Source organism: Gavialis gangeticus, unplaced genomic scaffold, assembly GCF_001723915.1.
Source record: "Gavialis gangeticus isolate Ggan-Ray unplaced genomic scaffold, GavGan_comp1, whole genome shotgun sequence".
NCBI lineage: Eukaryota > Metazoa > Chordata > Crocodylia > Gavialidae > Gavialis > Gavialis gangeticus.
Genome location: NW_017729009.1, coordinates 12,318,886 through 12,337,487, shown reverse-complemented (window position 1 = coordinate 12,337,487; position 18,602 = coordinate 12,318,886).

The following is an 18,602-nucleotide window of genomic DNA, read 5'->3' as shown; positions in this document are numbered from 1 at the left end:
TATGGGTTTGTAGTTCTGAAAAAACTGGGTTTTGTACCTATTTGGGTCTATGACCATGCATTCAAATACAGGGCAGAGGCTAAATAGTACTTGAGGGGGCATTTTAATTCAGCAAGTGAGAGACATCCAGGAGAAGCATTGCATTGGTGCCAAGAAGAGGAGAAGCAAAATCCTAGCAATAGCTTGGTCAGCAGCTAAGTAGTGCAGGGTGTTATTGCAATGTGTGTTCACTTTAACAGGCTCAAGTTCAAGCCCTGGCAGAGTGCAGCACAGGTAAAGATGTATATATTGGACTTGCCTTAAATCCCCATTGATCAGCATCAAACACCCAGCAGTCTCAGCGCTGGAGAAGAAGGGGAGGGCAAGGGTCAATATTAGGTGCTTTAACAGAACTGTGTGAACAATCGCTGCTCTCCCCTCCCTTTTATAAGGCCTAAATTGCCTTTGTCACCATAATAAAAGAGAAGCAGCAGCAGCTCGCTCATAACTTGGCAAAGATCAGTGCCCTATGCTCGAAGCCCACGGCAGGACTCCCGAAAGAAACGGCCTCGTGAAACACCAGCATCCCAGCATTGGCCGATCCACAGCTTTTCATTGCTATCACTGACACCTGCCTCTAGAAATGGGGCTAGGAAATGAATCTTTCCAAGCAGCTTGCATTAAAGAGGCCTCACCAGAGGCATGTGCAATCTTCCAGTTATCTGCCTCTGCACCTATGTCCTTGCACTTGAGAAAGCAGCAGAGCCAGATGCTTCAGGTTTCTCTCAATCAAGGCTGTTTGGCAAGCTATGACCCAAGATATGTCACTTATTCTTAGCCTTGAAGTCTCCTGACCTAGGGCATTGCTGTAATAAATCCTTCACAGATGTCAACCTATGAATAAAACATGCTACGGAGCAAAGAGAGAGACTCCTCCAACATTTCTTCTTTCATGCAGACCTACAAAAGGTGGTGCTAAAGGGGAAAAGCTCTTGACCAGGTCTTTTGGTGCTGGAGATGAGCTTGAATGACTCCAGTGCAGATTTGCTGATTTCAACTAAAGGATCTTCTCCTGTAAATTTAATGCCAGCCTCCCAAAGCAGCTGCAGCCACTGCCCAAAGTCTGAGGAGCCTGTTCATTAAATGTGCCAAGACCCCTGAAACCTGCAAACACTTCTGGGTCCGAATTGAAAGACAACGGAGTATCTTCTGTTCCTGCCTCTCTCTGCTTTCTTTACAGATAGAAGACAGCCTTGAATACCCATAACACCTGAAACGCCAGCTCTGCTATGCTGAACAACACCCTAGGGATAACCGTACCAATGTAGAGTGCATCAGGAAGCTTGACTCCTTTTCTTTTGTGCTCAGTAATCATATTACACTCATGAACTCCCTGGGCAGTACAGGGCTAACTTTGTGGTGCTTCTCACTTGTTAGATGTAAAAAAACCAAGTCCCCACTGCAGTGATCTGAGGCAGGGTGTGTTGCCCTCAGGGCACAAGCCTTCATTGCAGAGGTCTCTCTACACCTTTACTTTCCAAGGGCTGAACACAGCAGAAGAGTGTGTAAGGTACCGGAGTGAGTGATACGCCAAGAATAAAACATCCAGACTTTCAGCCATTTGAATCCACTTCAGCAGCAGGAAGCCTACTTTGCAGAGCAGACCCTATCCTCAGGAACAGAGCTCGGTGTGGAGACATATCATCTCAAAAGCAGGCAAGAGGACAGAGGAAACATGGTCCAGGTTGCTCTCAAACCAGGCAGTGCTGGAAGAAGGGCAGCAGCTGCCTCCCCATGGAAAAGCCTGTGCTGTGCCGAACCATCCTAGCACAGTGATGGATGCAACGACACTTTAATTCGTGGCCAGCCAAACTAAACTACGTCTGAGGGGTTTTACTTTAATGCACCAGAAAGTCTTTTAAAGCATCCAGAAAACCTGCTCGTGCAAACAGTCACGCCATTGCAGTGCGAGAAAGGGCAAAATATGTGACGTGTACAAGCGCCCCTGCTGTCCTGGGTAGAAGAGGTACACAAGGAATACAGTTGTGTTTGAGGACAAATCTCTCTACCATGCACTCAGCCAGGACATACACTTGCCCTGAGGACTGCCAGCAGCCCAGGAAGACAGCTACAGAGAAGGAGGAACTGTTAAAAAATGCAGGAGAACAATATTTAATCAACAGGATCCTCTGACTTCCGGCAGTGCCTGCAGCTGCTTTGGCCTAACAAGGGTTGGAGCAAAAACATCAAGGCAAGATAACGTTCAATCTGCTTGCTTCACCCAGTGGGAAAAGCGGGGGGCAGAGGCAGTTCCTTGCAGCTGTCTAATGGAAACATGTAGCGGAGGAAAGTGAAAGCCCTAGGCAAGAAGGGAAAAGCCACCCATGACTGTCCCATCTGGGATAACATGGGCAGATGCAAATGCTGATTAGCAGCAGCTTGATTGCATTGCATTGACTGGATTGCTTGTAAATTTAAATACGATCCAGCCATGTAATACTTGGCATCTTCCTGAACAAGAGGTGGAGAGCGGATAATTTCTTAGGAAAATAGTTTGCTCATTAGCTGCGAGATTAAACTGAAATGATCAGATGAGCTGGGACTAAGCCTCTCCTTTTCAGGGAGCACACTTTGCCCCTATAAAATGCACCCTGGGCATCTGTCAAAGCCCTTGCTCCTTTTCTCTACCTCCATGTCTGTAGCCCTCCATGAAGAAGCAAATTCAGTAAGCAATCGTGTGCCTATAGTTCAAAGCCACGTGCAAGGTTACAAGTGCAGATTTTATGCCTAGCACTCACACCAGCAAAAATGTGCCTTTGAAAATCCAGTCTCTTGCTGATGAATAAGGAACAAAAAGTTCTCTCTCAGTCTAGATCATTAATTCCTAGCCAGGGTGCTGTAGCACCCAAGGATGCCTTGAAAATCTTTCATGAATGCTGCACTGTGCATGTTAGTGCTGACCGGTGTGCAAACCAGATTCACGAGTTAAACCTGGAAATATCAAATAGGATTGTGTTAAATCCATTCTGACCTGCTGTGGTCTTTCTGAGCTCCTGTAGCAGCACAGTCAGTCTAGTATTTTTTTCTGTAGTCAAAAAACAAGTGAAAATTAAGAGCTAGCATTTTGCAAGGAGGAACCTCAAAACTATTGAGGCTGAGAACCACTGATCTAGGGGATCAAACGGTGCAGTGAACTAGCTATAAAGTGTGGAGATGAGATCTCCTGCAAACCACAGGTCTCTGGGATTATGCTGATGAGCGCCATAAAGCACCTACAAGAGATGAATGCCAGGAGACAGTGCTGTCCCCAGAAGAGGCTCTTGATTTTCTGAAGAGCTCAATGTGCTGGGGCACACGCTGGGAGCTGAGCTCTTGTGAATAACAAGGCATCCGTTTCCTGCAGGGTGCTGCAGATGCTGTTAAAGGATGTGCAACAAGCTGTGCATAAGAAGGAGAAAGATATTAGAAGACAAAAGACAAGGGAGGGGGAGAGAAAGAGAGAAAAGGTGAGCAGGGGGAAGACGGGGCAGTGCTAGGAGAGGTACTTGTGCTATATCTCTACATTGGTTAGTCTGTACGGTGCAAATCTAACCTGCCATCTACCTGAATTCTCAACCAGGAAGCATTCAGAGACACTGATAGATATGACAGGCATCAACGCAGTGGACCGTGGGAAGAGATGCTCTCCGAAGGGACTGACTTTGCTTTATGCATTCTTGGGCTCACCTGTTTGGTGTAGTAGAAAGATCGCTTTCCCCATTCCCCTTTCCTTCCTTCCCAGATATTCATCCATGTACTGTCAGCTGTAGCAGGCAAAAGAACCAGATTCCTGGCTGGGATGGAGCATCAGTCCTTCTCCTACCCTTACTCAAACAGAAAAGTATGTAATCTATATACAGTCCCACTGATATCAAAGGGGCGCTAACGTACCGCTTAGACAAGAGCAAGGCCATTGTTAAAGGCTGCCGATTTTAAAATCAGGCTCTAAATCTATAACCATCAAAAAGGCACATTTTCTGTATCTAGCCTCATCTGACCCAATGCATGAAGTGTGAAAAAACAAGGGTTCTTCACAAAGTAGCACATTTCTGCTGAATGCCTTATTGTTCAGTCCATCCTATGCTTACAGCCATGAAGAGATAAGATTCCACCTTAAAATAACTTGCTCTATTTCCGCCTCCCCCATCACCTATATGAAAATGAAGATCGTTATTCTAGTTTAGTAGAAGAGAACGTCAAAGATAAGGGGAAAAAAACAGGTATTTATGCATTCGGTGACATATAAAAAAGGAACTCTATTAGATTTAAAAGTGGATTAAGAAAACCAAATCAAGATTTATAATATTTACAACTGAAAGAATATGTTAGCCCGGGCAAAAATAAGCTCAAAATAGAGATCTTTCAGGGACAGCAAAATATATCCAGACAGGCAGGAGTATAAAAGAAGCCGTAGCTGGGTTTTATCTGTATGGCAGGTTGAATAGTTTGGCTAAGTAGCAAGCACTGCCTTTCAGGGAGGAATGAAAAAAAGAGATGCTAAGAGCCAGATTGATGGAAAGACCTGGCAATAAAAATAGGATCAAAGTCATTTTTTATGTAAAACCAGTCCAAATGCAACCTGTTTGCGTAAGTAGCTTTCCTTGGATGCACTGCCTGTATTCCACTGGAAAATCAACTATACTTAAGGCGCAGGCGATGAATGTCCAACCCTGAAGGCGCAGATGTCTGTTCCATTGCAAATTCTTGAGAGAAGGACACAGCCTTGATCTAATTTCAGTTAGCAAATATTAGTGAAAGGCCACAGAAAAGGAAGTTAAAAAAATATTTTGAAAGGTACTTTACTTTTATTGAATTCACGGAGGAAAAAGTTTTCTGAAGTTCAAGGCCAAAGGAGTTTTGTGCAGTGAATGACAGTCATTGGGTCCACTTGGGTGTTATATTAATTTTCTAAAAACAAACACAAAATACCATTATGCCATCATTAAGACATCTGTAAGAAAACTAACCACTGTATTCTGTAACTGGTAAAAGATGCCACACTATTTGTCCCACAAATTACAGCTCCTGTGTCCTTCTGTATCCCAAGGTACACTTTGAGAAACTCATGTTTAAAATGCCATGGTAGACAAAAGGCAACTTATTTTTCCAGGTTCACTAGAGATGGAACAAGGAAACTTTCTACTTATTGCAAAACCAAGACCAGCAGTTGCTTGGACACTGGACCTATCTTTATTAGAACGACTGAAAACTGATGGCTTGGTTGCGGGAAATTTGGATAAAAGAGTGTATTTTTTATCCTGCTCTGATTTCTGTCTGCGTGACTTTCTAATAGTGCTTTGGCATGGCATTAGCAGCACTGGCACATTTAATACATATTAAAACCATCCATTTTAGAGAGAAGTCATATTTTAATAATTGCTAATTGTGGAGCCTGACAGCTACATTGCTGTCATTAATTCTTGCTGCTGCTATGCAGCGATATGAGAGCCCTAAACCACTGTTGGTAATTAAGATCTGAACATGGAGCTTGGATAGACTGGACAATCTTTGCCCTTTTCTCCTTGCATAGAGGGCCACCCACGGGAGTCCTTCATGGAATAGCATCACGAGAAACTGGGGAGATGGGTCCAGCCTGGCAAAAGCTTTTGCTTAGACCAGCATAGAGAGCAGTATGAACGGTGAAGCCTGTTGGGAGCTGTAGGCAAAGCTACAAGAAGAACCTGTTGAGTATCAGGAATGGGAAGGGACTGGATCAATAAGATGTCATGCCCTATTCTTGTGGCACCGCATCCCAGCCTGGGACTCAACACGTCGGCAAGCGGCAAGATTGCAGACTGCCCTGTAGCGTAATGTCGCAATGCAAAGTTCTGGCTTGAACTGAGTCCGGATACAAGATGAGCCATGGGATTCAATCAATTAGAGAAGACCCTGTGGTGCACAACCACTTCTGGGGAGAATACAGGCGGATTCACGTCCCGTGAATGTAGACTAGAACTAGATGTTTATTGATAAGTGATGTGACAACAGCACGAGTCACTGCCTGTACCAGAGAGGGACCCTCTGGTGACCTGGGACATTTTTAATAAGTGGAAGAACAATTGCCATCTCTGCTGACGTTGGAAGGAGAGGAGCAAAATGTGATTTGGAATAATAATGCAAGCTGTGGTTTAAATACAAACGCCAAAACATCTGAAAAGAGGGCAGTGAGTTTGTGTTAAAGGGCTGGCAAAACGGTCATTAAGAACATAATTCCCCCTTAGCAGCTCGTCTGTACTCAGATACTCTCATCCCATGGTTTGCAATCTGTTTGTGCACTTTACTGAATGGAGCTGGATAAATAATCATGTGTTGCCAAATTGGCAACTTGCAATCGTCCATACTTACAATACTTACATCCATACTTACAATCGTTGACATGAGGTGAGTGCCTCAAAGCTACAGACATACATTCATGGCAAAACTCTCCCTGATTTTAGTGATGCCAAGTTTTAACCCTCGTGACCCAATGCTGCAAAAGTTTAAGTAGGTGCAAGGGTCCAGCAAGATGCCTCTGTTTGCAAATTTGAGGTCAATTGGGAGCCTTCACTGAGCACAAGGGACCTTGGGCCAGTAGCCCAGTGATATGCTTTTGTTTAAAATTCATTGTCTTCTCTATGGGCATCTCCCTAGATACATTTATGTGATGGTCTTTGCTTCTGTGTCTCAGCACCTAAGTGCAGATTTCAAAAGAAACCTCCTGGTTTTCGGTGGGTGTAGGTTGCCATGGTCATTGTGGGCTCTTTTCTCTCTCTCCAACAAAAGGAAGTGATGGGAACAGTAGAGAGTGGTACCATGGAAAATATCTGGAAGGCTTTAGAGTTTCCCAAAACTAATATTTATTCTAATCTGTGTCACTGTCCAAGTGCTTGCTTGTTCTGAAGTTGCCTCTGACGGCAATATGAGTTGATTCGCGTGCTCGGTTGGAAAGGATTCTCCATTCCTCCTACCATTTATTGTGCTGAGGATGTAGAGTAACCTGGGGGGGTCAGGGAGCATCATTTTCAAACCAGCCCATGAGTTTCGGGAAGTGTATTTTCTCTCCAGTAAACAAGTCCATCAAGTGGCATGCCCAACACTGAGCCAGCTGTGGCACCGTTCTTCTTTGTGCTTTCTAAAAGGGTGTGTTTTTCATTTCTGTTATCATCTGGATTCAGAACACATGGAAGGAAGAGTGTGTCAGGAACAAGCAAACTGATGCACCACCGCTTGCAGACATCACCATAAACACACATACAAAGAGCCAAGGAGTGGTATCGTTGATTATTGGAAGAGACAACTCATATGGCTGCATATTATAAGCAGTCAGTTGAGCGTGGACAAAATGCCAAACAAATACGCTGCAGTGGTCTTAGTGTATGCACCACCCAGTGCTTATGGGGACCAATGCTCACATCCAAGTCATCCTTCTTTTCAAGCTCAGCCTCTTTTAATGCAGGCTTTGAATGGGACATTTATTTCTGTAGCTTCTCCTCTGTTCTTTTGCATTTTCAGTAACTAAAGTGGCTTTTGTTTTTCTGGATGGATTTCCTCTTTGCAATTCTATTTTTGAGCTTATATTCTTTCTTATTCATGATCCCCCTTGCGCTTTTGCAAAATTTAGTTCCTGGATTGCATGTATTTATTTGACCTTTGTTCTCTGCTGCATCTGTTTGCTTATCTGCTTGGCTGGCTGCTTTCTTGGCCTGTTTTTACATTTGTACTGCAAGTGAACACAATTGCCACTGCCAAAACACATGCCAGGGAAAAAAGGAGAAGAATTTATTTAGAGGAGGGGGGGAACCACAAAAACAGAGCCAGGTCCCAAATACCCCAGTGTCTTGATAGGCTTGGGGCTGCTGTGTGCTTTTGAATAAGCAGCAAGGAGCAACCAAACTGAGGATGTGACATAAAGGGCAGACTCCCTGTGTGCAAAATGGGGAGGTTATCATTCAAATGAAGCCCCAGTAATCCTGCAAATGCAATCACACCTGCTTGGCTTAAAGCATGTCAGCACTTTCTTGGATGGCAACAAGGACCATTCCTGTAACTGAAGGTAAGTGCACGCCCACTTCATTGCTGGATTGGGGCCTGAAGTTACCAATCCTTATATTCCTTCCTTCCCACCAGCCCACACTTAATGAACTGCTCTTCCAGTGTTTCCTTACTCTAAACACAAATCTCATCACTGACCTGCAGTGGGTTGTCAGGTAGCATGCCACAGTCCTTATTTTTCTGGGCAAACTTACCCCACAGAACCCAACATGACCATAAACCATCAAACATCAAGTATAAACAATAAGCAGTTAAACCCTGCAGTCTTTTCCCAGACCCCGAGAGAGTGCCTCGGCTTGGTGCTGCAATCTCTAGCCTCGCAGCCTTCCCCAGGTTCCTTCCCTGGGAGCTTTCAACTTCCTCTGGGCCAACCAATTATCCTCATCAGCTGGCCCAGTCCTCCTAGGCAGGCCTGCAATCACTTTCCTATTGCTTGCAGCTCAGCTGCAACCCCTGAAATGTGCAGCCTGCTACACAACTCAATCCCTTTCACTGAGAATAGTGTTATAGTAACCCTGCAAGCCTGTTTCTCACACTGCATCTGTCAGTTCTCTGGGCTCACCACCTACTCTATCCCCAAGAAAGAGGGTCCGGAGGGGGAACTCTCTCCTTGATGGCTTCATAATGTAGCTTTCCACACAATAGCAGCTCAGCTTAGTGATTTTCCGTAGACATCTTTGACCTCAGCAGGAACAGCAAATCATCTGATGGATGTAATAAGAGCCTGCATGCGGCACCCGGGCCAGGCTAACAATGAACAGGGCCCCTTTGTGCTAGGCACTTGTTAAACACTGAATCAGAAACAGTGTCTGCCCAGGGGAGCTCACAATCCAAACAGATAAGGCAAATAAAGAGCAGGAGAGGAAAGAGAGATGCAGATAGGAAAAGGGACTTGTCCAAAGCCATAAAGTAGGCCAGTGGCAGAGCTGGGACCAGATCCTAGGTCTCCTAAGATAGAAACCTATGCCTTATTCATGGCCACTATCATAATCATGTCAAAAAATCTGAGATCAAATCCAAGTTCATATTCCAAGCCAAATCCCATGTGCAGCAGAAACACTTCCATGATTTAGGATGCACAAGACCATTTAGCAGATGACAGAACAAGGAGCAATGGTCTCTAGTTGCAGCAAGGGAAGTTGAGGTTAGATATTAGGAAAAAAAGTCTCACGAGGAAGTGGTGAAGCACTGGGACAGGTTACCCAGAGAGGTGGTAGAGTCTCCATCCTTGGAGGTTTCTAAGACCTGGTTTGACAAAGCCTTGGCTGGGATGATCTAGTTGGGGCTGGTCCTGCTTGGAGCAGGGGGTTGGACTAGATCTGACCCCCTGAGGTCTCTTCCAACCCTCATTTTCTATGATATGGGAGTCTTTTGACTGACTTCAGGTGAAATTAAAAGGGGCTAGAAACACATCATGGAACATTTGCCCAATAACATATTCGCTTTACTGTTGCTTCATGGGTGAGGAGAGTGTGATTAGGGCTAGAGAGAACATGGAAGGAACGCCACAAAATCCCGACCTGCAGTATGAGGGGCAGCATTTCTTAAATTATGTGCTGAAAATGTTTCAGTCCACAAACACCAGCCAGCAACATGTTATTTCATAGAGATACTACGATAGAGCATATAAAGGCATTTCCAACTGCCTGGACAATACATGGTGCCCACCTCACCCCCATGTTTGGGTTTAGTGCTCACGAAGGGGACACCACGTTGCAGTGCTCTCTAGCATGGTCCAGAGCCAGTGCAGACAGGCCCGACAAGCTAGCAGGAAAGTTATCTCAGCAAGCAATGCATGACCACGGGGACTAGGCCAACTGGGGAAGGCACCATCAGTTGGCCACCCATAATCCAAGAAATCACGCAGTTGCAAAGTTCAGCTTCAGATATTGCACCGGGTCTTGAGCCTTGGAGAAGCCTGTGCACTAGGGAGCTTCAACTATGAAGATGTGCCAGAAGTATTTAAAAGCTAAATGCCAGTTTTATACAGTTGGAACAAAATCAGAGTCATTGCTCCTTACTACGTTGACAAATGTCATCATTGGTATTGCCAGAAGTATCTCAGAGCCGAAACACCAGGAAAACGTGGGGTTTTGTATTCCTCCTCATCGGCAGCCAGCAGAATGCCGGTGGCAAAATCTCCACAACAGTTGCTAATTATTAGCAAGGGATAATCAGCAAGAGCACAGCTCGCTAGAGGTTAAGTGACTTGCTCGGTGTCAAGTGGAGTGCGACTGCCTGAGCAAGGAACAGAGCTCGGAGGCAGACCTGGCTTTGCGGCCCTTTTTGTATCTCCGCGGACCCTGCGATAATGACTACACCATGGAGAATGAACTCACTTTTAATTAAGCGCTTACTCACGTTGTTCCACTTCTTGCTTGTCCTGGGAGGGGGTGGAGAATGGACTCCAAAGAACAGAGCTATTTGCTATTTATTTAATGAGGCACTTGTTCTTCCTCGACCATAATCACAACCTCCTTCCCAAGTGCCAAAGACGATTCCCCTGTGAGCAGGCAACTGAAATCACAAGGCAGAGATGACTGGATGTGATTAGGCAGAAATTACCTTTGTGTGTAGAGGGAAGAGAAGGGAGAGGCAAAGAGACGTTCGGAGAAAGCTGGGGAATTGTGATCCCATCTCTGCAAGCCAGCTTGCTCTGAATGGCAATGTTTCTGGATAATTGGCCACCTTAAGTAAATTGGAAACTATTTCCCCCTAACCTCCTGCCTCTGTGGACTCCTGTATTAAAGTGTCACTGGGGCTGTGTGGCTGTTGGTGACTGCCTGACGTATGTGGCTGGGCATCTGTGCTCGCATTAGTGGGAGAGATGCTGCCCAACTCTGAAACTACCATTTTTCTTAGTCTGGGAGTGTCAAGTGAAAGGAAAATACCTGGAGGCCAAGACCAGATGCCAGGACACCCTCCCATTTTTGCAAAGCAACAGGGGAATAACTACTTTACAACTGGAGTGACTGCCCTCTCTTCTCACCTCGCAAAACTGGATCCCAGTGAAGAACTAATTATTTCTTACAGTGCCCCCTTCATAATGCTGATTAATTTATGCACGTCCCTGTAACCTTTCAGTGCTTTAAAACAAAATAATAAGGGCTCTGCAGTTTTTCCAGGCATCTAATTGCTTTCATTTGCATTCCAGATGAGTACGTGGCAGGGTTACTGCGTGGATGGAGGGACAGATAGACACATGAACAGAAGTCTCTGGCTTGTGGACTGCAAGGATGAGCAGAGATAAAGGGCACGGTCAAACGATTTACTAGAAAGACAGCAACAACAAAGCATCAAATAAAGGACTGCACAAATATGGGGCTGGTTCTTTTGACCAGTTTAGAGTCGAGCCCAGTTCTGAATGCTTTACATCAAAGAAGGACAAGGTTCTTTGGGGAAATCTGATATCTTATATAGACCAAGTAAAATAGTTGGAAAAATTCTTCTTTGCAAGCTTTTGGTGTTTGTATGAAGACTGTTTACCTGTGCAATTGCTCTCCAGCCTGTGATTCCCATCCCAGGTGCTGGTGCCTCTAACATGCTGTGCTATCACTGTGCTATCGGCACACGTATCAGGTGCAAACATATTGTCCCTAATTTGCTAAGCTGACAGCATTGATTTCCTTCTCTCAAGAGGTAACTCTGTAACCACCTCCAGCCTCTCCAGTCATGTAAGCTCAGTTCATAACATGAAATTGTTTTTGCTAATTTTTTTTTCTTCCCTGGGAACATCATTGATCTTTTATTTTTAGCATGACAGCCATTGGCAATTTGACATGCTGCCTGGAGAAACTCACTGCCTGCCACATCGTAGGCCAATTCAAAAGCACCTGTCACTCCAGTAGCAAGGATCTCCTCCACGAAGAGTGGATTAGGAAGAGGGGGAGTGTGGGTGGGGGAAATAAATTAACAGGCAGAGCGTTTATGGATTTCCACTTCTCTAGAGAAGAGGGTGTCAGTAGAGGGGGAAGCGGTTAAGAACGTGGGATTGATTTTAGCTGAAGATACACACTTAATAGGATAAAACACAACACAGTGAGTGTGGGTGGGCGTGCATATGCATGCATTCGATCTATCTGTGTGCATGAGCGCAAGGCATCATGTTCAGGCATGGGTCTGAGCCAAGCCTGATTTGCTGTACAAATCATTTCCCCTCTCTAAGGGAGTTTCCATTCACCTTTCCTGCTAAACAATCAATGATTGTAAAGAGCACGGACCCTGGATTGGGCAGTCACAGGGGAGGACATAGATCCCCCTCCTTCCACTGCCTAGAGGAATACCGTCCATTGCTTTCCTGCTCCCCAAAAGTCCCAAGCGAACATTTTTTTTTTAAGAGAAGGGTGCTTCATATTTGCACGTGGGCTCCTGCAACAAACAAAGCCATCGTTCAAAACTCCACAGAAACGCCGCAACCCAAAAACTCATTAAAACAAGAAAGGAAAATTGTACGAAATCTCATGCACAAGATTGCGGCAACTTGCTCTCTGCTCTGCAAAACAGATGAAGAAATAAAAATATACCATTAGCCACACCAGCACACATGATTAACCTAATTCCTGCATTACCCTGCCTTTTGCAAGCTCAAATCACCCTGTTCCATACACAGGTAAAAGAGTTAGCATTTATATTGTATTGCACCTGGAAGCTCTTCGATATTGAAGTAACTTCTACAGGCCCCTATCAAGATCAGTGCACTGTATATATTTCATTTTTTTTACTTAACCCATAATAAGAACCAGCTTTAACCTAAAGATCTTACGGGTTAAAGAGACATGACAGACAACAGGCTGGAGAAAGCACTACAACATATATGGAGAAACTTGGGGATCAAGGCACAGAGAGGAAGCAATTAGCCCAGGGCAGCACAGAAAGTCTTTTTCAAACTAGGGCTTTAATTTCATGTACCCTGAGTTCCTTCTCCAGTGCTGTATATACGCACTGCCATCTTTTCACCATGACGGGGGACATTTGTAGCACCGTATTGCTTCTTTACCGGGGGGTATCATTTGCACTTACAAAACACTAAAGATTTTGCAGAGTTGCACAACAGTGTATGGAGGGAAATGGTTGCAAATACCTTTGTGATGGCTGTGACAGCTCTTTGCTTCCTGCAGCATGAGCTTTGAATGTCTACAGGAATGAGACCTCGTGGTAGAGGTGATATCTTTTATTAAACCAACTAGATTTTTGCAAAAAAAAAAAAAATCCTTTCATGGCAAAAAATTGCAAAAATCTAGTTGGTCTAATAAAAGATATCACCTCTACCCCAAGCCCTGATTGCTTTTGCCTCTAGACCAATGTGGCTACCACCTAGATACCTGATACAGGTGTGATAGGCAGATGAGGTTGTTTGGGTAAACCTGACCTCTTTGATTAGACCAATTCAAGTAGTTGGAAAATTTCTTCTTTGCAAGCTTTTAGGTATAAATACCCTTTGTCAGGCTGAGGAAGCATCTGCAGTTGGTGTGTGATCTTCTGGATGGAAAAAATAGTGAAGAAGCCTGCGTGCTAGAAAGCCAAGAAAGAAAGAAAGTGAAGATGTAAATTGAGGAGTCGAGGGGTGAGAGACGGGGTGGGGGGGAAGAGGAATGAATGTAGCTGGTAAATAGTGGCAAGGTACCTGCGGAGTCAGATGTCAGGCAGGTTATAATGTGTCGTAAATCCAACGTCTATATTTAGTCCATGATTTTTCATGATAAGCCATTGAGTTACCCATCTTTTCCAAGCAGGCTACCCAGCATGTCTGCCTGATATCCCAGCTTGCTGTCACATTCATCAGTGCCAATGAATGAGCCAGATGAGATAATGAGAGAAATGTACCCTTCATTAGCCACCAGCCTGGGAAAGAGTGACCTCGGGTCGGTCAAAGGTGGGGCAGGGAGGAATCCCGGAGGGGCGGTGCTGCCCTGTGCACGCGCGGGAGCCTAGCGATTATTCTGGTTGTTGCGATGGAAGCCAAAAGGATGTGCGATGCTTTGCTGTTTATTGAAAAGTGTCAGAAAGAAAAAAAAAAACAGATCAGCAAGAAGTTGCCTTATTATTTCCTGACTGATTTTGTTCCTCGCCGCTTGACTGTCAGAATCTCAGCTGGTGTAAATCAGTAATAAAAAAGCAAGGGAGCTACACCATGTTGTACCAGCTGATGATCTTGCTCTCTCTACAGACCCATTTGTGCATTAAAAACAAAACACAAAGGGGGAAATGCAAGCCTAGAGCAGCTTTAAAAAAAAATCCCTTGCTGCTGCCCATCTACCTGCTCAGCTGATCATCGTGAATACAAAGTGTTATGTGTGTTGATTAAAACACTAATAACAGGAAGTTTCCTAAGGTTTCCAAATGACACAGAGCAGCTGGAAAGAGAGGTTTTTAGCTAACGCCTTGCTGTCCTTATTTACTGCTCTTTCAATTATTTCGGCATCCTGTTGTTTATGGGTCTCTCCCCTCCTTCGCCTCCGTTTTTGCTTTCCCTGTTTGGACTCACTCATTCTGCTGACAGCTTTCCTGTTCACAAGCCAATTCTTGAGCATAAAATTTATCTAGAGATGAAATATATATATATATACACACACACACATATATATATACACACACATATATATATACATACACACACACACACAGATAGATAGATAGATAGATAGATAGATAGATAGATAGATAGATAGATAGATAGATAGATAGATATCTCCACAGAAAGAGCTTAGTGCAGGCTTCGGAGGATACTATGTCTTTGAAATAGAAGATTGGGATTTTCCATGTGCTTCCTTTGGAGCGGAGATATTCTGCTTCCAGAGCCTGTTCCATGCTGCATTGGGTGACACCCATTTTTAATGCCTTCTTCAAATAAATCTGCTAACTGTTTGCTCCTCAACACAAAAAGCAACACTTCTTCAAATGACATCGCAGCACAGGGAATGAAAATAGGCTGTTATTAGAACTAAATGTCTGGAAGGACCAGGCTCTCCAACTAAGAATAAGTGCTCATTAAAGTAGAGAAAGGGTCTCTCATCAAAGAATATAAGAATGAGACATCATAACACACTGAACATCCACACCTGTGCCACGATATTAGGGAGGAAGGGCCATTAACAGGAGCAGAAGATATTATTTAGAACGTATTTAGTTGCTGGAGACCTGGGTTCCACACAACTCATTCATTGATAGCATCAAGGGTCCTACCAACATATGCAAGACATTTGATAATCCCTCAAAGTCCACAACTGCATGTCTAACTTACACTTGCACTGCTGCAGTGTGAATGCGTATGCTAATAATTGTAACTGTGCACTTGGACATGCAAAAATGCCCCGCATCGCTGTGCAAGTGAGGTATCTGCGTGCACAGTGTAAGCTTGCAACAGCACACCTCACTCATTTAAAGATCAGGCCTATAATGTCAGTGCCATAAGTGCTACCCAGGCTGACCCTGGAACTGGCCCAGGTGTTACATGGTGGGCGCGTACACATGAGACACTAAATGTGCAGTAGATTAAGTCTACTGCACATTAGCATGTCACAGCAAAAACCATGCTAATATGCTGATGTGCAGTAAACTAATTCTACTGCACATTAACGTCACTTAAAAGGCGTGTGCTGGCGCTACTGCACACTAGCACCAGTCACTGCACATGGACTTAGTACCTGTTATTATAGGTACTAAACTTACTGAATAATAACTACAGTGCATCCATGAACATGTTGATGCAGCCAGTGAGTTAGAAACAGAGCAGCCATCCTAAAATCAGCCTCTGGCTTTCACATCAAAGGGACCTCATCAGATAGAGCATTCCTCCTTCTTGGTTTTTAGAACCATCCCATCCTTGTTTCCAGGTTTCTGTCTACAAGTAGCATGCCATCTATCAGGGACTAAGGTATGGAGAAATGGTTAGAGCAGAAGCCAAAGTCAAGTTAAAGTCAGGAGACACTGGTCTATGCCAGGGCAGCAATCTGACAGGTGGTCGGGGAAATGCTTGGAGTGGTGTACGTTGTCTTCAGGGAGTTTTATGTATGGAGTGCATTGAACCTGTCTGAATCACCAGGACTGCACGTGCTTTCTTCACTCTGCTTCAACATTTTGCATGGCACAAGGCTCAGAAGACACGGTAGGACGGCACACATGAGGCTGGACAGAGATTGTGCCCAGAAATGGACAAAACTGGTTTCCAGCTGGAACAAGGACCCATGCATGGGTCTAACTGCTTCCTTTTTGCTGTCATCTGATTTTTTTTTCATTTCCTTTATAAAGCTCATGTGAGCAGTTCCTAAAGATTTCAGAGGTGGAGCGGATGTTGGGCTGTGGCCTTGATTTGTGAAGAGAGCTTTTGCTAATGTCATTGCACAAGCGTCTGACCTAGTGCTGAGAAGTCCTGGCCAGGGTGAGACAAGCGTGCTGAGTGCCTCTCCGTCCGTGTAAAGCACAAGCAACTTGCTTGCTGTTTGCTATTCATTGCTACACCCCACAACGGGTCTCTAGTAAGTGGCAGAAATTGGCTTAACACGATAAAGCTGCAGCGTACTCCCATGAAACAGGTGTTAGCTCCATTAGTGGAATTAAAAGAAAAATAACCATGCACTTCACATTCAGACTTGGATGGAGCGGAGCAACGAAGCTAGTACTTGGCATGCCGGAGCTATGTTCATAGCAGTGTCAGAAGCCACGGTGCCCTCTTGATACCCGAAAGCTTGCCAAGAAGAATTTTTCCAACTAGTTGAGTTGGTCTAACAAAAGATACCACCGGATTTACCCAAAGAACCTTGTCTGCTCTTGATTTCAGGCACCTGAACTCTGGCTTAGACATCTGGGATTATTTCTTGCTGCAGAGACGAGGACATTTCCATGCTGCCCTGCTTCTCCAAAGTCCTTCCCAGACATTTATCCTTTTGGGGAATGTCACTCACAATGGGACCCCAAGTCACCTACATCCTCCCCCAATTGGCAGCTGCATTTCTTTCCCTGTTGAAAGTCAGCTATACAGAAACCTGAGATGAGGGCTGTACAAGTGTCATGCACACAGACAAGGAAATCCTGTGGTGCTGCAAGCTTCTTATAGGCACCGGTTTGTGTGTTTTTGTCCTTTCTGATTTGGGAATCTTTTCACCTATCCTGTCCGACGTTGAGCCCTCGGTGTGCTGAGCGGTTTGCAAACAATGCAAGCAGGACATAGAGAAAGGGCTCCATGCTGTGCTGAGGCTTATGCCTCATATGCCACCCAGGGCCAGGAATAAAGCAACCAGGGTGGCACCCTGGGCACTGGGGCTGGAGGGACAGTGCTGGGTCCAAAAATAGCAGGGAGAGGACCAGCCAGCTGCTCCGTCCCACCTCTCTTCTTGTGCTGAGCAGGCCCTTGATATGGGAAAGCCACAGCCATGGCATCTCCTTCGCAAGGAGACTGCTGCAGTTAACACCGACTGATCAGACCGTGGCACAGCTGGTCTAGCTACTTCATCACCTCCCTGGATCATTGGGTTCGGAGGCCTGTTCTCCAGTGGCTACGTGCCAGGATGTGCTTGTTAATTCCTCCCGCGCAGATGGCTAATGATTTTGTCCTCTTCTCACTGACGCGTGGCAGAGGGATGCTCACAGGCCTCTTGTTCACACAGCTACCCTTTAGCAAGTGAAGACGGGCTCTGATTTCTCCCGCTGAGCGAAGGCAGTGGGCAGCACGTGATGAAGACAGCCCCTGGGGAAGCTGGCACAGGACTGTCTCCCTCCTCTACATCACTCCCTTACTCAAACCTTCAGCCATGACCAATGGCCAGCCGCTCCAAGCCGGAGAGACTTTTCTCTGTTTTGGGGGAAGAAGTGTACAGGCCTGCTGGCTAGAAGATAAGCTGCAATACTACCCTTTCCATGCAGCGACACTGCCTGCTCACACCATGTCGCTTTGTCCCCAACACGCCCATACAGGTCCTCTCTAGAGGGATGCACAGATGTGCCACAAGCGGACAGACGTAGACGATGCAACAAAGGAGAATATTTCTCTGACCCCATTATCATTCCCCACTTTTTTCTGAGAAGGGGTCAAGGCTCCAGTTGACTCAACACCAGGAACTCCTGGCATTTAAGGGGGTGCTGTCTCTATGTCTCAGCTTTTTATTTTACTCCCCAAGCCTGCTGCTGGCAGCTCGTCTCCTGCTCCCTGACATCCTGAGGGATGGTAAAAAAAAAAAAAAAAGCCCTGGTTAAGGCATTAACAATTTTGCGACACGCTGCCTCATTGCCCAGGTTTGAACTGACCTTTCAGACTGTTACCATGGCTGCAGATGGCTGATAGAGAGAAGGAAGCCGGGAACCAGCTGGGAAGGTAGAGCCTGCAGCTGGGAGTGGGACCGTTTCTGCTCTCAAGCTAATGAAAGTTTTGTGCTGTTCTAATCACACAGGAGCTAGCTTGAACTCGCCCTCCTACCCCATTTCCTTTTGCAGCTTGGGGGCCTCCTACATACAGCAAAAGGCATCTTTCATCCTAAACTGTTCCTGATGAATTCGGTGCAATCGAAAGGCATCTGTCCGTGGAAGAAGCAGTTTCTCCCCCACCTTTCAGAGCAGCTATG